General features: G+C 40.2%; 1 long non-coding RNA gene across 1 annotated transcript; it reads right to left on the bottom strand.

Moving 5' to 3' along the window:
• Positions 1-463: 463 nt before the first annotated feature.
• Positions 464-22,023, bottom strand: LOC140528050 (uncharacterized). Its single transcript, XR_011975034.1, has 3 exons — positions 21,929-22,023; positions 10,851-10,978; positions 464-976 (listed from the first exon to the last, which is right to left on the bottom strand). It is a non-coding gene; the product is annotated as an uncharacterized lncRNA (long non-coding RNA).
• Positions 22,024-22,072: the final 49 nt, after the last annotated feature.

The following is a 22,072-nucleotide window of genomic DNA, read 5'->3' as shown; positions in this document are numbered from 1 at the left end:
GAGGCAGGTGAGATCCAAGAAATGGATCCAAAAGCAGGGAAAAGAGCACACAAAGAAAACAAGGAGGGGAGAAAGATAAAGAGGAGAAAAAGTAGGAGGAAGGGGACAGAGAGAAGGATGTAGAAGACAAACTACCTATTGCCCAGCTCAGCAGCCCCTCACAGCCCTCCCTCTCCAAGCACTCCCTTGTTGTAGCCAGAGGTGCTTGAAATACAACTGTCCAATAACAAACACTTCCTGCCTCCTTCACCCACAACAACTTAGGCCCAATGCTACCCCCACCTTCACTCCCAATTGGAATGCCCTGAGCTGCTGTAAGTCTATTTTATTTAATGCCACCTTAGATCTCTTCAAAACACAAGCTGTTACTTAGATGCTGAAAGATTTATTTGGGCAAATACTCCCAGAACCCCCATTGCACCCCCTACAAACACACCAAACCAGTCCAAAAAACTTTGCCTCACCATTTTTATTTATTCCCTTTATAAGCCAAGATCATGAGAAGGAAGGGGTAAAAAAAAACAAAACAAAACAAAAAACCCTCTGTTCACCTTAGGAAATCTTTGCTTGGCAGAATGTCATTGATGCAGAGGAGCGATGTCAAATCCTTTCTTGGGATTTACCAAGGGGACATTCTATCAGGAGAGTTTTTATCAGCGTAATTAACACAAAGTACCCCACCCCCCTCTGCGTTAAAAATAAAACACAAACAGGGGACATAAAGGAAGATAAAATAGCCATTGTTTCAGAGCAGCACAAGCCCCCCCTCTTTTGCTCCTCCCATTTATGGGGTTTCATTAGGGCCCTGGGTGCCTCTAATTTATTTATTTAGGAAGCCCTACTATTGTCTTAATGTAAACAGAACTCAAGATCAGTTGACAGTTGAAATGGCCCAACAGGAGAGTTTTCAAAGGCGCCTCCTTGGAAAGGGGTCCCTTCATTCAGTCCCCTGGTTCCTGTATCATGACTGCCGGCACTGTTCAAAAAAAATAAACAAATGTTTGTATTACAACACGACAAAAGGAGTTCCCATTCAGAGCTGGCCAGATATGAAAACAAACTTTCCCATATAAGGGCTTTTGATACACATGACTTGCTTGGATGACAGGAGGCTCCACTGAGGAGTCCTTAAAGCTCATTCATACGGCACAAAAGACTTTTGTTTATCATGTCACTGGACTGCCTGGGAATGGCGAGACACAAGCTGCCACCCGGCTGGTGTCCTAGCATTTCAGTAGCCATAACGTGTGGAGATTGCGAAAACCTTGGCGAGAGCTGACACTCACAAGCCAGGTGAAGGCACAAGGAAAGACTCACTCATGGCCCTTGAGAAATTGGACAAGGGCTCCCCCTACAGCTGGACATGGTGTCAGTATGGCATGTGATTGACCATAAGGTGAATTTCCAAAGATGGAAAGCACAGGGAAAAATGCATAGGATCAAAAGATTTAGTTTGAAGGAGATATCGAGGTCCTGTAGTCCAACCCATCATGTTGCTGAGGCTGCTGTCAATCTCACTTTCTTCATCTGTAAAAATGGGGATGATAATACCTTCTTCCCCAAAGTTGCTGTAAGGATCAAGATGAAAGAAAAAGTTGTAAATTGCTTTGCAAACTATAAAACACTAGAAAAAATACTGGACAAAATGCTGTTGTTTTTGTTATTGCTACTATGTGATTTGCCCAAGGTCACACAGCTAGTAAATATGGGAGATGGGATTTAACCTGGGTCCTGTGACTCCTAACCCAGTGCTCTTTCCACTGCATTTCCCCTACTTTTTGGAAAGGTTTGCTTTGATAAATGCAGTCCTTGAGTGCTTCTACTTTTAGGTTGATCAGCTATAGCCCCAAAATGTCTCCCAAAGTTTCCCATGCCTTCAGCAGAAAAGGAATATGTAAAAATTTAGAACTCATCATAGACAACCAAAATTGTTTCTCATGTTGCTGGTTTCTTTAGATGTTGAGTTAAGAAGGTTGTAGCATTAAACACATATGGCCCCAGCCCTTGAGAGGGGTAGAATATTATATAATAATAAAAGATGCAGCCAGTCTTATGAATAATTACTTGTCCAAGAATATTAGTGGGTTTGTACCAAGTGGAGGTAACATGGTACAATGGAAAAAAAAAAAACATTGGGTTTGTAATAAAAAAAATCCCAACTCTGTTACTTTCTAGAACTAGTGATGAGTCACTAATCCTTTCCCAATTAACTCATCTGTAAAATGAAAATGTTGAACTAGATGGCCACTAAGCTCCCTTCCATCTCTATGATCCCTTCTTGGAGTCTCCTGAAATGAAGGGGAAAGAAAGTATTAAGATGGGTGGATTGTTTTTCAGTTTGTTTGTTTTGAAGAACTGAATAAAATGAAGATGAACTTGGTTTAGTTTAGATTTGAATATGCGGTGGATGCTTAACTATGCCCAGTCAATGATCCAGTCCTTAGGACCAATGTTTTCTAGACAGTTGACCTTGTTTGTAAGTAGGATCAGTATATCTAAGGATACCTCTGAAAAAATAACTAAAACCCCAATTGGCAGTGGGGACCATCTAAATAGCTAAACAGCATGGACTGAATTAAGTCAGCACAGGCATTAGCCATCAATAAATACATTCACTTGGTCCACAAATCAACAAACATTTATGAAGCACTGTTCGGCATTGTACTAGACAAAAAGAGCAACAATCCCTCATCTTAAGGAATTCACACTCTATTTGGGGGATACAACATCTTCATGGATAAGTAAATATTTAGACATATACAAAGTAAATACTGTAGCACACTTCTGAGGGCATTCCCATTTGTATTGGTCAGTCAGGTCCCTAGAGGCCAGCTAATTACTTTTCCTCTAAGGGTTCTAGAGGTAACACTAAGGGGGTATCTGATACTGTCATTCACAAGCCTTCTCCCCTCCTCCTGTATATTCTTCATCAAAAGTTAATTACTTGATGCCATTAGTTTTTTGAAAAGACATATTGAGAAGGTATTAAGCAAAGAGTTGGTACATGACTCTCCTCCAAACCAGAAGCACACACAAGGCCCCTAGAGAAAGTGCATTCAAACAAAATAAAAAAGTAATGAGGACACATGTAGAGTACACATATGACAAAGGAGTACCTCCCACTCCTGGCACTGGGAATTGGTTGGTTTGCTTTTTCCATTCATGGAGAAAATTTCCTCTTGAAATTCTCCTTCGATGGAGTTCTCTTCTTAGTGGGCCATATTGCCATCTCCCCAGAATCTATGCCTTTCTTGAGTCTCCAGTCAACACGTCTCTCTTCACAGGTAACAAATAATTGCTTAGGTTGCAGGTATCTTCAGGTGACTCTCATATCCTCCCATATCCCACTATTGCTATGGTGGCTGTGGCTACCACCTCTGGTCACCAATGAGATCTTTTGGATCCCCCAAACTCACCAGGTCACTGCCAGATCTATCAGTTGCCCATGATCATGAAATAATGAGCACCCAAAACAGAAGGATACGTGGCCTCTTTGGGGACCAGTTTGAAGTAGTCCTTCCTTACTCACAACTGCAAAGGAAATAGGGTAATGAAGGAGTGGTTTCTCTTTTTGTGTATATATGCCACTTGCTATTCAACAACCCTGTAGCTAATTAGAACATTTTTCCTCACCTCGGAGTACAAGTCTCAGTGACACATGGTTAGAAAGTGACTTTCCAAAGTTTTTATGTGACCACTTGAACTAAAACCAGGAGGGACAGATCTACACATGCTTTGAGGAGTAGCTTCCACAGTTCAGTCCACCAAATCTACAATACAAATTGACTGAAGCAGTGGGACATGGACCTAACATTTTGAGGAATCGGGCAAGGTCTTTCAAAGATGGTAATTGAGCTGAGTCTGGAAGAGAGGGGAGTATTCCCAGAAGAAGAAAGGAGGAACATTCCAGGCACCAGAGACACGGAGGCATCTCCTTCCCATCCCCTTGGGTAAGGGGAAGAGTGCAGCACAGTTGGCTGGATTTTAAAGTGCATGAAGCAAAGTGATGTGTAATTATCCTGGAAAAGTTGATTGCAGCCATATAACAAAACGCCTTCAAATGCCAAACAGAGGGCTTTGAAAGCAATTGGGCAGGGGAGGGAGGATAAGGGGCAGAGGATGGACACTGAAGCTCCTTAATCAAGGAAGTGATATAGTTAGACCTACGAGTTGGGAAAAATGACCTTGCCCACTGTGGGGAAGATGGATTAGTTAACGGAGAGACTGCAAGCAGGAGACCAAGACAACCGTTGCAAGTAGAATAGTTAAGAAATGATGAGGGCCCAAACTATGGTAATTGTAGGAGACAGAAGACAGATGCAAAAGGTGTTGAGAAAAAAAATCTACAATACTTGGCAAGACACAGAAATAAAAAGGTCAGGGCCTATTAAGTTTTCCTAGACTTACTGCTTAATTTCCCCATAAAGCCAACTTCAATAGTGCTATGATTAAAAAGTTCCAAGAGGTTGAACCCTTTCTGTGAGAAGGTGGCAACATGAACACCAAAGAACAAAGCAAAACGTTCACCAAAAATGTGCCGATGTGCAAGGTCAAAATGTGTCAACGTCCCTGCGATGAACCAACAAGCAGATGAGCAAATGGAGGCTTTGAGAGATCAAAGCTTTCCTGAGCTAAGCAAGGCCCCTTGTACTCTGAGCTGGATCCAGTGAAGTGCACCAATCAACTAAAGGTTGATGAGATTGGGAAAACTAATGGCTGCTACCACCTTAGAGATTACAGATGAAACTGACAAGAGTAAGAAACCAAACAAACGGGTTTCAGTTACAAGTCTTAACAACTATTCACTCAGAGCAGATACACAGGGAGATGTTGTGAATGGTGTTTAGACCCTCTTTAATTCTTTCTACCCACAGATAGAGAGGTAATGGGCCACAACTGCTCCAGGGACATTGGCAACCTTTGTCTACTGACAATGAAGTCAGGTGGGGCTTGTGAAGGGCAATGGTGTGGGACAGGGTATTCACTGACACGTGGTAAGGCTTTTCATTTGATCTTCTTTTCTGACATAGATGCCAATGTCTTATAATCACATCATTGTATTTAGAAGAAATCTTTCTACTCATTAGTGGTAGCCTAGTCTACACTGGTCTTTGTGAGGGCTTACAAAGCCCTGCCCTCTGTGGACTAATGTGAAAAAAATGTCCAGGAGTTAGCTATGATGAGGATAAGGTGTGGGATGGGGCATAGAAAATGGGGATTGAAGTCAAAATCTGGGTTCAGTTCTTGCCTCTGAGATCTACTGGCTGTATGATCCTAGCCAATCCACCAATCAATATTGATTGATCACCTACTATGTGCCAGGCACTGTGCTGAGCCTCTGGATATACAAAAAGAGACAAAAGATAGTCCCTGCCATTAGGAACTTACAATCTAATTAGTCAAGACACTCCGCCACTCTTCAGATTTTCCCACCATGCTTTAGCTACCATCTCCCTAGATACTTTGAATTCCTTTCTTCCATTGGTGAATCCATCATGAGGAAAGGTACAGATCATCCATTCTTCACTCTCTGGTGTTTACCATGACACTTCAGCTTTGTTTCTGCAGTCATTTCTCCCATTAGTGAGTTCTTTTCAGATCTTCCATTTTGAAGAGTCCAAGCCAATGGACTTTAATCATCATGCCGTGGGGTAACTTCCCCTACCCCCCTAACATCAGACCCCTGCTTTTCAGTTCTTTTTCATGTGACTTCCCCCATTGCAATATAATCTCCTTGTGGACAAGGACTGTCTTTCTTTTTGCTTGTATTTATGTCATTAGTATATAGCATGATCCTTGGTGCACAGTAAGCTCTTAATAAATGCTTGTTAATTGACTGATTTCTGAGGAAACTTTTAAACTAAGTTTTTAAGCTTAAGTTAAAGCCCAGCTGTTGATCCGTATCCACTTTGAGACAGGGGTGCAAAAAGGACAGTGAACAACCCAGCAATAAAATAATAAGTCCAGATGTCTCTCCTCATAAAAGGTAGAATAGAAATTTGTTTTAAAGCAGAGCATTTCTAGTTCCCAAATACTAGCAGCATTCATGAATGCAAAATTCACTAACCCACAGAACAAGAATTGTCTCATGTTTCTTCTGGCTTAGGTTCAGGAATTATCCATTTCATGAGGTTTTTGCAATTTGCCATCATAATTCTACAAAGACCCTTCACATCCTCAATAGCTTTTGGACTTTGTCCATAGCAGGAAGATCCCATCATTTTCATAATACTAAGAGTGGAAGCACAAAGTCATCTGCTTCCTAATGGGTCTGGATATTAACCAATCAATCAACATTTATTAAACACCTACTATTTGCCACCTCTCACCATTGCCTACTGAGAGTTGGGAATGAGTGGTATTTTCTTGATATTGAGTATCAAAGGCTATTCTTGGGAGTCTGCGAGACCTTTAAATCTCACCTCTGAAATATATCAGTTGTAACCAAATCATTTAACATGTCAAAGAATCCTCTAAGGATAGTAGTTATAAAGGAGGATTCCACACTAGGAGTTTCTAGATGAATATAACCTCAGATCTGAACCCAAAAGAAATAATTATGTCAAGCTACAACCCAACAAACTCCCTTGTTTCAATTATTTAGATATTCCAAGGAAAGGCAATTGTTTATCCTACAAGTTCCTAGAGGGCAGGAAACAAGTTGGCATTTACTGGTTCCGTTTAATAAACATTTATTAACCACCTATGATCTATGTGCAATTCAGTTTAACAAACACTTCTTAAGTACTGTGGCAGGTGCTAAGGATACAAAGCCCAAAACCAACAATGTCCTTGACCTCAAGATGTTGGAATAAGAAAGAAATTGAGCTATCTCCATTCTTAATTTATTTTTTTGTTATATACACAGCCAGTATAAAAGATAAATAAGTTCATAAGAAAAGCCTTCTACCTTGTCCAGTTTCAACTACATGTTACCAGTCTAGTCCAGTCAATCCTACCAAGCCTGGGGACTAGGGATTCTATCACCTCTCCCTAGAAGGGACACTATCTGATTTTGAAGTAGACTAGAGGAAATGTTAGGAATCACAGATCAACCCAGAATCAAGCCTTTTTGCTCAACCTTTTAAATCTCATCTCCATGATATCATAAGGTGACGTCCTGACTCATTTATGAATTGGATTTAAGTGAGGCAGAGCTACACAAAGTTGTCGATCTCACCCTTTCTTCCAGAGTTATCAAAGTCCAGTGTCAAGACCAAAGTCAGGATGACTGGTGACTGGTCCAGGATGCAGTGGACAACACTGTTGTCTTCAACATCTGACCAAGCTCCAAGTGCTCCATAGTGCCTTCTGCAGCCATCTTCATGGCCACTGAAGCAAATTGTTCTCATCTACCCATTCCACCAGTCACATGCTTGGGGTAGGCATTCCCCTAATTCACTGAGGGGTTTGAAGCCTGTCATTTACCCTCAGCCTGCTTTAGTCCCCTGCCAAAAAGGTTTTACCAGAGTGTGGTCACTGCACATGCTCCAGATTCTTGGAGTCACAGGTGAAAGTTGAGAGAAGGTGGACACCAAAGGCAAATGAGCAGCCCTGAAAAGGGCTCAGCAAGCCTTCACACCAGAGGTGCTAGTCTTCCTTGAATATCCCAACAAATGGTCTTTGCTTGATGACCAATGAAAAGGAATTCTCTGATTCCTGAAGCAGGGCATTCTCTTTTCATATTCATATACATTTTTCACTTTCATATTTCATATATCATCTTCATTGTACTGCTGTTTTTTTCATTCCATCATTCCTCAATATACTTCTCTTGGACCTCCAAACACTGTTTTTAGATCTTCCATTAAGTACCAAAGACTAGTCTAATTCCTCTCCATATGACAGACCTTTAAATACTTGAAGATTGACATGGTCCTTCTTCTTCAGGCTAAACCTCTCCAGTTCATTCAACTCATCCTTATGTGGCATATGGGTCATAGTCTGCCTCTGCAACTTGCCACTTGCGACTTTAGGCAAGTCATTTCAATTCTGTGCCTTACTTTTCTCATCTGTAAAATAAGGATTTTGATCAGATGATCTCTGCCATCACTTCTGCTCTAGATCTATGATCCTATAATCCCTGCAATTACTATAACTATTGTGATCAGGTGATCTATCATTTTATAAATACAAAAGGACAAAATATAATGACATGATTCATCATAGATATGTCTATGAGTGTCTCAGGGAAGTTCTTCAAGTAATTAAGCCAAAAGAGAGCAAGGTGAAGAATCCTATTACTGATCCTCCAACCCAATTTCATCATTTGTATACTGTTCATGGGGCAGTGTACGCCATCATTCTGGGGGCCTGTCAAAGATGGGTCTTATGAAATCTAGTTCTGTGTAAGAATTCTGGTCATTTTTCTAAAGAAAAGAACTCTACTAGGCTTAAGCCTTACCTATTTTACCCTTACCCATCCCATTACATCCCAGCTTGGAAAAGACTGAGACCTTACTTAACCGAGTGATAGTTCTGGAAGCCAGGTGGCGTGAAGGATAGAGCACTAGACTTAGCAATTAGAAGTCCTGAGTTTGAATCCTGCCTCTGACACTTAATAACACACACATACACACACCTTCTGTTTAAGATTCTATATAAGTTCACATTCTATAAATGTGAACTAGTATTACCATTCTTAGAATTTCATGCCAGATTCTTCCATCTTCTCTTACCTGACAGAATGACTACACTGAAGTATTTGCCCAGGAGCCGAAGGTCCAGCTTGCACTTTTCCAGAAGTACAAGGAATGTGGTAGTACTCATTAGCTGAAATCCTCTGCCCCACACTCTGCCCCATTAGTGGTATCCTCTAATCTCAGAATTCTTCTCTTCCCCATCTACCAGAACTTCCAATCAAAGCTCTGATCGTAAGCAGGCATGCATCAGATTGAGAGATAGTGGGGTACAACAGTAAGATTAAGAGGCTAGGGTGAAAGTCAGAACACAAAGCACAGGCACACAGGAGTGGGGGACAGGAAGGGAACATTATGACCAAAAGGTCAGTAATAGGAGCAGACAACAGGAAAAGGGGAAAAGAAAAACAAGGTAACAGGTGTATAATATGGTCCCCATGGCAGCATGGAACTTTTCCACCAAATCCTACAAACTTAGGGCTTCTTTCTATAGAAAAAAATTAGGAATTCTGCAAGTTTAGGAATGTGAACCATTATTTTACAAATTCTGGATGTTTAGAATTCTACTGAGTTCCCATAATTTTGGACATACCAACATAGTTTAAAAAATAAAATGAAAGTTCATTTCACTTATTTTACCACCTGTATACCTCCTAGGGTTAAGAAGCAGATAGTAAATTGGGCTAGAAGCTGGCTGATTTGAACAGTCCTTTACAAGGCCACATCTATGCCCTCTACCGAACACCATCTGTTGGGCCATTGCTCCCATGAAATGCTAGCATTTTGTTCCATGGCAAATAAAAGAACAACCCAAAGAATATCACCATGCTGTGTTTGGGAAAACACCAACACTTTTCAAAGCAAGCTTTAATCCCTCTCCAAGTATGAAGCCCAGAACACTCCCCTAAGCACAGTAACCCAGTCAACACATACATACATTCATTCATTCGCAAACTCACTTTGAAAGAAAGCTCTACCACTTGCGCCAGACAAATGTGGAAAGTTAATTTTACAATGTGAACTGTTTTCACCCAAGGCCAAGATACAAGTTTAGGCACCATATGACCTGAGTCTGATTTAAGAGTGTCTTGGGACTTAGAAAAAACAAAAATATTTTCAGTGAAGAGCCCTACCCTGCCTCTCTCTCTCTCTCTCTCTCTCTCTCTCTCTCTCTCTCTCTCTCTCTCTCTCTCTCTCTCTCTCTCTCTCTCTCTCCTCTCCTCTCCTCTCCTTTTCCTCTTCCTCTAAACCCTCTCCCTCTCCTTCTCTTCCATTAAATCCTCTAAGGATTGCCTTTCACATTTTCATTTACTCTATGGCTTTTTTCTGAGATTTATTCTTTCGCTATTACTGCATCCAAGGGAAACCAAACTAGCTCTTTTACAGAGAAGCCGCTAAGCAGAAGTTCCAGGAATGGGGCCAGGAAAACCCATCCGCATCTATTTCATTTTATTTTCTTCAATTTCAGATTACACAAAGGAAGTTGGGATTGCCCCATGGTGTGATAGAGAAAGAAGCCTGGATTAGATTTTAGCAAACCTAGACTCTAATTTGGATTTTATCACTGGTTAGATGAATGATCTTGAATCCATCACTTAATCCCTCTGTATTTCAAATTCCATATCTGTAAAATGAGGGATTGTACTAAGAGATCTTTAAGATTTCTTATATCACTAAGAATTGATCATTTCCCTAAATATGAAATATGTCATGATAGTATATCATGATAGTACCAGAAACTGAAGCTACTTAGTTTCCAGAGAGGCAAATCCCACTGAATGAGTAAGGAAGATGCCCTGAGGAATATTTTATGGGAGGACACAGAAGCCTGGTCAGAGAACAAGAGCTTCATCTACCCCTGGAAGAGCTTTTTTCCACTGGGATACTTAAATTTACCAGAGCCACCTTGGAACTCCAAAGTGAGCTGCATATGAGCACTGCCTCTATCACTAACTTCCACTTTCTGTGAATAATTCAGTAAATTGCTCAGGGATTCTTTCTCCCTTGGTTACTTGTGGAGCACCCTCTTGCCCTAGGTCATATATTCCCAGAAACAGTGAGAATTCTTAGTTGGCAGTCTGTCTTGGAATTTTTCCCTTTGGAATTGTTTCACCTACTGTCATGGCCACCCATGAAGATTGACTTCATCTATTTTCTCTTCAATTTCTTTTCAAAAAAGGGAAATTCTTTTCACCTTCAGGCTATACATACCCATAAAGGTCTCTCTTCCCATGCTAAATGTGTGTTGGGGGAAGTCAGTGGGAGAGAAGAATTGTTGTTGTTTTGTTGAACAAGGAACAAGCTATCCACTGTACCGGAATGTTGAGTTGTCCTTGCTCCTAGAATCAAGCCAAAGACCAAAAGAAAGAAGTCAACTACAACCATTGTAAGTCCTACATCTCATCCCAATAGGCCCCCAAAGGTGATCAAGTCCTTCAGGCAACTTGAACTACAAAGCATTGAAGACTGATGATGACATGATCGTTGAGTACTGAAGATGATAGAATTCTTAGGACTATTTTTTTCCCTTTCCTAGTGGCACCACACTTCCCCAACGGCCACCATGGCTACATTTATGCCGCATGGAAACCAGAAAACGTGTAACATCAGATCTGGCTCCTTGCCAGATTTCCACAGGGCATTAGTAACAAACTGGTGAAGCTCATTAAAAAAAAAGAGAGAGAAACCTATAACCATTAAAAGTCCATTAAGCAGCATGTCATTTTGTAGAGCTAAATAGCCCACAGTAATCAAAAGCATATGAACCCCAGCTGGGCTACCCAGTGAATTGTTTCGATTTAGGGGAGAATTCATCAAGAAAGATTGTTCTTGGGATTGGGTTGATTTTTCTCCTTCAGTTCCCAGCTCCATGTTCCATTATAATTAAAGTGATTGATGCACCTCGCAGACAGAGGTGAGGAGTGACCCACGTAGCCAGAACATCTGCTAGTTCCAAGCAACAGTTAATATGGAACTTGAGTTGAAAGGCACGTAACTTGAGGCTATCCCACCATTGTCAATTAGGTATGGGGAGACAACTCTTTGCTGCTTATCTAGCTTACACGTGAGTTATCTGTGAAACTTCTCTTTCAAACCACAGGCTGCCTTGTTATCCAAACTTCGAGACTCATACAAAGAAGGGAAGAATTCAACGTGAGGTCCCAAAGGCAAGGTCCTTATACCAGGGAACAGAAGACCATCTATCAACAGCTGAGGCCACATTTACTTTGGTTTGGGGACTCTCCATACCTTTTTCAGATCTGTAAGAATTATTCAGCTAACTACCTCTTTTTCTTCTTCAGTTTGCTACTAGGACCACTATTTTACTTCTTGCTCTCTTCTTCTGCACCTTCTCCCTTCCCCAACTGCCATTTCACTACTCATTAGCGCCTCCACAGGTCAGTGACCAATGACTGAGAGCAGTGAAACTCAAGTGTAATTCTGCAACTTGTTAACAGCTGCAGCTAGAATGGTGCTGGTAAAAAGGTCTGAAGTGGAGGCTAAAAATATCGTCTTAAAGGAAACAAAATGGTTAATTACAGATTCGTTCACTTTCTTCCACTGACCCATTGGACAATCCTAAGTTTACTATATAAAACCACAGGACTGAGATTTTCATATTCAATATAAAGTTCACTGAGATGTTCTGCCCTTCTCTTTGTCTACAGCCTTTATTCCCAAAACCCAAGAACTGACAATAACCAATCCATATGCATACTGTAGCCCTTATATGCCTTCATCTTTCTCATTAACTTTCCAAACATCTCCACAAATGAAATGTTAAGACTTTCAGGCCAGGGACCATGATTATATTTCTTTGTATACCCTAGAGAACCTAGTAAAGTGTATTATATGTAGTAGATCCTCAGGGAATACATTCATTGATTGATCTCCCAATAATGTTGGTGTTAACATTTCAACTTTTTTTATATCAATTCTACATGATGGTCTTTTGAGACAATATGGCATAGTAGATAGAGTATAGCATTTGGAATCAAAATAACCTGAGTTCAAAACTTGTTTCTGGCATTTACTGTTGAATTTCCTTGTCTGAATACTAGTGTAGCACCTTACTAATAGGATTTTTGTAAAACATAAATGAGATAATGCATGTAGAATACTTTGCAAACACAAAATATCATCTAAATTTAACTATTATTTATTTTTATCTATATTATTTATATAGTTATATATTAATATAATTAATCATGTAAAATATATCGTTATTTATTATCATTGACCAAATGTTATACATATCAACTAGAGAGCCCAAAGTTCCCCAACAGAACAAAATTTACCTACTTGCATTCATAACTACATAAATTTACATATGTGAATATGTCTGTGAATGTGATCTTTTTTTCATACTATTCCCCACTCCTGTAATAATTTCCATCTTCCTCTTTTGCTTATATAAATTCTCCACATCCATCAAGGCTCATGTACAATTTGACTTCTCTATGACTATCCCAGATGACAGTGATTTCTTCCTGCTCTAACCCCTAAGTATTTCTTTATTGTCTTTAACAACTTTTGATACATATCAGTTGATGACTCTGTGCAATTACATCTAGCTTAAATCCAATTTACTCCCAAGTCAAGACATCATCTGGGATGTCATCTGGTCCTCTTCAAAAACAAAGGACAAACAATAACAACCTAATGTCTTGAATTTACTGATTTAATGGAATTTATTGCACCTTTCATGTGTGAATTTATCTTCTCAACCAGATTGCAAGTTCTTCCTGGCAAAGAGCTTTGTCTTAAATTCATTTGTATCCCTCACAACCTAGCGCACAACTATCCACATAGAAACTGTGGTCAGTATTCAGCGAACAAGTGAATGAATGGATATGTGTATGTATATATATATGTATATATATACACATATATACACACACATATATACATATATACACATATATGTATATATACATATTATATGTATTTATATACATATATGTATATGTATATATATATATATAATATGTATATATATAAATGGATGATGGATGGATGGATAAATTAATGAAGTGGTTCAAAGAGTAAAGTAAGAGAATAAGAGGTTCCCTGCTAGAACTGTTTCTTATGATTCACATGAATGAAAACCAGTTCATTTCCCGTAGTCATATTAGTTTTTCCCTCATTTAGGATATTACATACTGGTTTTCATTGAGCTCAGCATTCTTCCTGATATATTAGTGGAATGACACCAGCAGTTGTGAGATGAGATTTCACAGCAAGACTGGCTATGCCATGAACTGATGCTGGGTAAAGAGAGCAGTATGAGGAGAATATTATACACAGTAACAGAAATATTGTTCAATGACCAACTTTGACACTTAGCTCTTGTCAGAAATGCAACAATCTAAGACAATTCCAAGACTCATAATGGAAAATGCTATCCACATCTGAAGAAACTATGGAGTCTACATGCACATTGAAACAAACTATTTTCTCTTTCTTATGTTTTTTCTTGTGTTCTGATTCTTCTTTCACAACATGATTAATGTGGAAATAGGTTTAATATGATTGTACATGTATAGCCTGCATCAGATTGCATGCCATCTTCAGGAAAGGAGAGGGGAGAGAGTGGGGAAATTTACAACTCAACATCTTATAAAAGTGAATGTTGAAAACTAAAAATTAATTAATTAAAAAATAATGGCTATTCTAGAGAGAACACAGGGAATATAGATGTTGGTACTTATATTCATAAGGCTCTATCCACGAGTCAAGTGCAAGTCATGTCATCATTTCCCTGATGGCATGGTCTTCTTTGTCAATGAAGGATGAACACAACAATCTGTGAGTAGTCACACCTGCCTGAATGGGGACCCAACTAGCTGGGTAACTCAGCTCCTCCTGTCCTGTCTGTCTCCCCCTCCTCTTCCTTCTCCTCTCCGAAGGAAGGTAAATTTGGATGGCCAGAGGATGCCCAGTCAACTAGGGGTTTACTAGCTAGATTACTCCCTCTCCTCTCCTCTCCTCTCCTCTCCTCTCCTCTCCTCTCTCCTCCTCTCCTCTCTTCTCCTCTCCTCTCCTCTCCTTTCCCCAGATCTTAAACCTACTGTACTCTGAAGCCCATAGATTGGACAACACTAGGCCTCTGCTCTAGTTCTACTTAAAGGCTGTTTTCTGGACCCTCCTGGCTTAAGAGTGATTATGAATAGTTGTTGCTATTTCCCTCCTAGCCTGATGTAGTTATTTTTCTTTGCCTCATTAAAAGGGCCATCCCTGAGTACTTCTTAAACAAGCTTGTTCACTGAATTGACATTACCTCACCTGAAGTGAGTACCTGAATAGATCTTGGCCTAAAGGGACCAAGGTCTCCCATTGCAATGAATATCTGGTCACTGGATTCAGATGGCTCTGGAGGAGAAGTGAGGCTGGTGACATGCACAGCCCTCCCTCACTGAAAACAAAGTCAAGTGCAAGGCATGTCATCCTTTCTCTGATGGCACGGTCTTCTTTGGCGACAAAGGATGAACACAACAACAACAATGGTCATCCCCAGCCAGTACAACTTCCTCCATTGGGATTATGGGTTCATGGGACTCAACCCAACCTAAAGCATCTCTACCAGGAACACACGGGGTTGGAAAGTTGTTTCTTTAACACAAGTATTGTTTAGCTGGCCATATTGTGACATTTGACAGGTTATTTACAGTGGTGCTTACTGCTCAAGAATAATTTATAAACTTTACAAAGTCAGTCGTTACAACAGACAGTACAGAAATACACAAGCTGTCATAGTTATGCTCAATTCTTTCCCCAATGGCTTAAGCTGCCACAAAATAAGATAGGACTGATAACTTGAAATTCTCACCCATCGGATAAATGGAGAAACTTATATCATAGTGGAGTTCACTGGGTGCCAAAAAAACATACCCAACATATAATCCTAAACCAAACAAACCTTATTCCTGTAAGGCCAGAGAGTCTAAGAAATGGGGATTCGAAGGAGTGATGCATGGCCCTTATCTAGCCCCAAGAAGATTCTGAGGCTAATAGTCTGACAATAGCAACCTTGTGTTCGTGTTTAATAGTATTCATATAGGCATGTTGATTGCCCAGTTAACTTGGCTTAGAGGTTTACCAAAGGAGAAGGCACTTTAGAGTACCCAGAAAAGCTGTTTCCTGGCTTGGTGAGCTGGGTAGTGGTGACTGTGAGGGTAAAAGGTGGAGGGAACTGCAAGAAAGAAGGAAAAGGCTTTGCAACAATTGTTTTAGTTTCTAGAATTTAAACTTATGTCACTGGTTATTAAGGAACTCTTATTTTTGCAATAGGTTTTATGGTTCATTTTTACATTTATTTTTCCTCATCACTAGGCATGTTAGGGGAAAAGTTCAGGTAAGAAAACATCCTGTACCCAAGCAGCGGGCTTTCTTGTTTCTAGAGGCTTGCTTCCTTCTGCCATTTCTAGACATTTTTAGGCCCCCACCTCCCAATACTCTCTCTTCTTTGCCATCCATTTAGACAATTTGCCCTCTCTGATCTTTGTCATTATGTAGCACCCTCTGAGACGTTTTCATGATTTCTTCAAAGAATTCACTCAGTTCCTCCCCCATTTCCCATTCCTCCCCCAAAACATTGATGAACTTCTGTTTTCTGACCCCTCAAATGTTTTGGCCTTCTAGGTGCTTTACCTTCTCAACTCCACTTTCCTTTCTCACCTCCCTACTTCCACTACCTACTAGTATAGTCATACATACACACACACACACACACACACACACACACACACACACACAGACATCACATGGAACTGCCCCACCTCTAAGATCTCAAACTTTTTGTTTTCCTACTCCAAGAAGAATCTCATCTTCCACCTCTCCTGTCTCCTGTGTCTTCACTGCTACTAAAATTAGTCTTTAGCCTTATCAAAATTAAAGTTCCCCAAGTTCTTTCTATTCTCCCATAGGCCAACTCATTGGCTTCACTCATCTCACTTCCCAGACTGAGCCCCATGATCAGCCATTGGAACAGATTTCTTTGCACCTCTAGTGTGAAGACTTACTGGGTCATTTTCAGGGCTGCTCATCCACCTTAGGCATCTAGCTTCACTCTATTCTCACCTGTGGCTCCAAGGAGCTGTAGCATGTGCAGCAACCATACCCCCAAAACCATCTAAGCAGATGGGCTGAAACAGGTTGAGGGTAACTGATAAACCATAAACCCATCAGTGACTTAGGGGATTTCTACTTCAACATGTGAAGTCCTACAGTGTAATGGACAGATGAAAACAATTTACTCCAAGAGCCATGAAGGTGGCTGAAACATGTGCTATGGAGTACTTAGACTTTGGTCAGGCATTGAAGATCCCAAAGTCATCCACTACATCCCAGGCCATCATCAGTCAACTTGACTTTTGATGACTCTGGAAGAGAGAATGAGGCTGAAAACTTTGTACAACTCTGCCTCACTTAAATCCAGTGCAAGCATGAGTCCAGATGTCACCCTGTGATGTTGTTGGTCACCTTCTAAAACAAAGGTCAAACAACAACCACCTTTGGACTTTTGCTGCTCTTGCCTTAATAATGTGTGACACTGAAAGATTCCCAACATCTGCTTCTTCTGTTCCTGCTCCCAGACTCCTGGAGAAACTCTCACAGCCATGCATATTGGGTCCATTACATGTTCATCCTATCTAACATCAACAGAGCTCTCACTGCTACTCAATACTTTTATTAATGTCGTTAGCTCTTTATCTCATTTCCTCTAGCAGCTGTTCCAAATCTTTTGCACATCCCTAACTTCAACCTGTCCCCTTCTCTCTGAGTCAGTGGTATTAATATCTATTTTACTGACCAAATGACTATAGATGCCTAAATGTCCAAACTCTCTGTTTCAGGTTTTCTTGTATCTTCATTATTTCCTTCCTTCTATTTTCCTGTCTCAGAAAAAATTACCCTTCCTTCTTTCTTATGCCTTCAATCCTATCTCCTATGTCTTATATCCTCTGGAAACTTGTTCTATCAATTATCTCCACTTTCTCCTGAAATCTTCATCCGCTCTTTCTTCAAAGGTTCCTTCCCCTCTATATCTAAATGCATTAAAAAAAAATCTTTAACCCTACTACCCTCTTGACCTATAGCCCTTTCTCTCTTCTTACTTTTAATTCTCAACTCCAAAAGGACAGTTCTCCCCTTCTTCACTATCATCAATCTCCTAATCCTTTACAATCTAACTTTTGTCTCCTCCCCTTGTTGTATTTGTCCTTTGCTTTTGAAGAGGACCATGACATCAGGGAGATGATGACATGACTTGCAGTTAACTTTGATTTGAGTGAGGGAAGGCTGAAACTCTTCTTCTGGACACCAAAAATCTCTTAATTGTCACATACAATTGTCTCTCCTCAGTATCCTGCTCCTTGATCTCTGCTTTTGCCAGTGGTGACATATCCCTCCTTCTTGAAACTCTCTCCTCCTTGGGCTTTCCTATGATTGCCCTGTCCTGATTCTCCACCTACTTCTTTGATAGATTAATCCTCTTATGTCTCCTCCATTTGCTCCTTTTATTCTTGCTCTACTTTAAATATAGCCAGATTACAGAATCACAAAAACTCAAAGTTGAGAGAGACCCTCAGAGCCTCTCTAATGCAACTCATATTTGAAAACAAACGTACTTTATACCATACCCACAAAAGTCATCATCCAACCTTTGCCTGAAGACCTCTAGTGAGGAAAAAACACATTGCAAAGGCCTTTCTCTACACTGAGAAGTTTCCCTACAAGTAAATCTCCTGAATGGTGATAGGTGGGGGATGGGAGTTTCTATGATTTCTAGTCTTCTCCTCTAGAGATGCTTCCCCTTTCTGTTGAAATATTTGTAGAGGTATCTGACTTGCTTATTCAGATTGTATAAGTCTTGTGGAAACATGAGATCTCTCACCACTTTCTTCTTACAGATGTATCACTGCAATTTATTCCCTGTCAAGTCCCACAACCCTGAGGTGCTGTCCAAGGTTTCCCAGGATCATGATGTTGTCATATACCCAAACATGGTCCTCTTCTCATTCCACCACTTTAGGGGGCAGGAAGGTTGTACCACAGGAGCTGTTTCAGGTTCACCTAAGCTCCTACCACCTTAGGCTACACAGTGTCATATTGCCCTGCTGGCCCACCAGGTCAGGCACCACACCATTAACAGCCCCAGCAACAAGGTGGTTTATTTGGATAACTAGATATTAGAAATTTCTTCCTTATGTGCAAAATGACTTGAAATCTAACTCTTTGCAACTTTCCCATTGCTCCTAGTTCTATACTCCAGGACTAAGGGGAAAAAAAGTCTCATCCTTTTTAAATGCTTGAAGAAAACTATAATATTCCTGCCTCGATTGACATTTGAGCAATGACCCTTTTCAGTGCTGGGCTGGTAGAAATAGGCAGGTTTGTAAGCCAGACTTAAATGAAGGTCATACTGCTCCTATTTGCCTATACAACTGCAACCAACATGCTTCAGTCCTTGTATAGACAACTTTTGTGAATTAACTGCTGGTGTCCTACTCCTCTACTATTGGGAACTGGAAGGTCTTAAATAGTACTCTGAATCGCTGGATTGGCTTTGTCCCAATCCCACACTGAAAAGAAAATCAGATTCCTACCTAAATAGAGCTTTGTACCTTCAGGGATTTGAACTAAAGAAGTGAACAGAATGCTGTATTCTAGGAATCATGAGTCCTTTGATTTCAAATTTTACTATTCTTTTTTTCTAAGTTTATTAAACTATTATCTGGCCATGTCCTGATTCCTAAAAGAATGGGAGTATTCTCTGGTGAAGCTAGAATCAAAAGTGCCACAATATAATCAACAGATTCTTCTAAGCAAAGAGTCCAGGACAATGCCATAAGCTGGAGTAAAAGGCTGGAGTGGTGGATGATTGAAAGTCACCTGCTCCAAGGCCCTGACTATTGACAGAGTCAATTTGTTCCCCTAAAATGTGGCCAGAACTGAACACGATAAGCCAGATATTGGATGAAGTCAACAGAGTTCAGTGAGACTGTTTCCCTTTTAGTTCTGAATATTTCATTTCTTTTGATGCTTCTTAACATTGCTGCTGCTGTTGTTGGGTCATCATGCCCAACTCTCCAGGAACCCATTTGGGGTTTTCTTGGCAAAAATACTGGAGTGGTTTGTCATTTCCTTCTCCAGCTCATTTTACAGATGAGGAAACTGAGACAAAACAGAGTTAAGTGACTTGCTAGGATCATACAACTGGTAAGTGTCTGAGGCTAGATTTGAACTCAGGATGATAAGCCTTCTTGACTCTAGGTCCAGAGCTCTATCCACTGTACCACCTAGCTGCCTGACTTAAGATTATATTAGCTTTTTTGGTGACCATGGTACACTGTCAACTCATATTAACCTCGTAGTCTGCTAAAATCCCCAGATATTTTTCAGATAAATTGCTATCTAGCCATGTATCTCCCATTTTGATTGTGTGAAGGTCATTTTTTTAACTCAAGTAAAAGGCCATATTTATCCCTAATAAATTTCATCATAATTGTTGTTGTGCTCGTCCTTCATTACCGAAGAAGACCATGCCATCAGAAAAATGATGATATGACTTGTACTTGACTTTGTTTTTTGAGTGAGGGAGGGTTGTGCTGGTCACCAGCCTCACTTCTCCTCCAGAGCAATCTGAATCTAGTGATCAGATATTCATCAGGATGACTGGAGATGACCCAGGATGAAGCAATTGGGGTTAAGTGACTTGCCCAAGGTCACATAGCTAGTGAGTGTCAGGTGTCTGAGGTGAGATTTGAACTCAGGTCCTCCTGACTCCTGCACTGATGTTCTATCCACTGCACCACCTAGCTGCCCCCTATCTTAATTACATTTGGCACAATAATCTAACCTGTTGAGATCTTTTTTTTTAAAGCAGAATTATTTCTAGTTTGTTATCTGTCTCCCAGATACTAAGAACATTCATGAACACTCGGTTCTCTAGCCCATGGAACAAGAATTGTCCCATGGTTCTTCTGTTTTTGGCTTGGGTTCAGAAATTATCCATTTCACAAGGTCATCTGTATACTAGCTATCCTTCTTAGCTCTCCGTTAGAGGTAGCAATGTACGGTCGAAAAGAGAGCCAGAAGACCTGGGGTCAAATCCTAATCCTGCCACTCTCTGTGTGATTTGGCTAAATCGCCTCACTTCTCTGGGCCTATTTTTTAATCTATAGGAAAGGGTTAGCCTGGAGGACTTCTAAGGTCCATGCCAACTCTAAATCTATGATTTTATGTCATCTGCTAATGTACAAGGCAAACCATAAATGCTTATACACAAGTCACCGATAAAAATGTTAGATGGCCTAGGGTCAGCTTGTCCCTAACCTTAACTCTCCTTTCTTATTTTTATACTCCATTATCTTTTCTTATAACTTCATTTGTCATGTTAGGGTTACCTCCATACAAATGACCAAGAAATCTGCTATCTTCAGCCATGACTTCTGAGGTCCTGTCTCTTGTTTCTAACCATTGACTGGGCATTTCCTCTAGATAGCTTATTTTACTGTGCTAGAACATTCTATGAGTTTTTTCAAGTTCAACAGGAAGGTGGGAAGAGCACTGGTTCTGGTGTCTGAAAACCCAGGTTTGAGTCCCAGCTTGGTGATTTTCTAGTATGTAACCTTGGGTAAGCTGATTCCTTCTCTAATCCTATTTCCTTCCATGTAAACAGTAGTAATACCTACCTTGTTGTTATGGGAAACAAATCATATTTATGAAAATACTTTTTGACTCTTTCCCCTTCATCACCTTTTATATCTTGCCAATTCTATTTCCAAATACATCTCTTCTTTTCTATTCCTTTATATAAGGAAGCATTATCTGGACAATTTCAGGAGCCTCCTGTTATTCACAACATAATCCATCCTACCTAACAATTCTAGCCAAATCTTACTAATTATTAGTCAAAGAAGTAAATGCATCTAAAATGTAATGTCAGCTTTAAAGCAGTATGTAAGTTCTAATGACGAGTAAATCAATATTATCTCTGAAAGACAGCTCTCGTGCTAAAAAAAATGAAAACTTTCAGTGGCTCATTTCCTATTCTTCCTTGTAGTCAAAAATCATAATTGTTTAAAAACAATAAATCTAAATAATCTTTTTCTTTCTCATCTCAAGTTCTGTAATAGGGAGACATGCCCATCAGTGACTCCTCCACATATCACAAAAGTAACTAGTGCAAAGAATAGTTGAACCACATATGGCTTCTTTATACTCTCCAATCCTTGAAAACAAGAGAGATTCCAGATTACCATAAGTAATTAAATATAATTCCTTACCCACTCTGGCTGCTTGATAAATGACCAGCAAGATGACTAAAAGACTTCATGGCAGAGTGAGGAGACAGCTGGGACCTGGAGCCAAAACTAGCTGAGTTTACATCCCACCTAGGACACAAAGTTGTTGAGAAACTTAGGTGAGAT

Source organism: Notamacropus eugenii, chromosome 1 (assembly GCF_028372415.1).
Source record: "Notamacropus eugenii isolate mMacEug1 chromosome 1, mMacEug1.pri_v2, whole genome shotgun sequence".
NCBI classification, from domain to species: domain Eukaryota; kingdom Metazoa; phylum Chordata; class Mammalia; order Diprotodontia; family Macropodidae; genus Notamacropus; species Notamacropus eugenii.
Note: the sequence above shows the minus strand (reverse complement) of the source record. Positions and strands in the feature narration are given on the sequence as shown.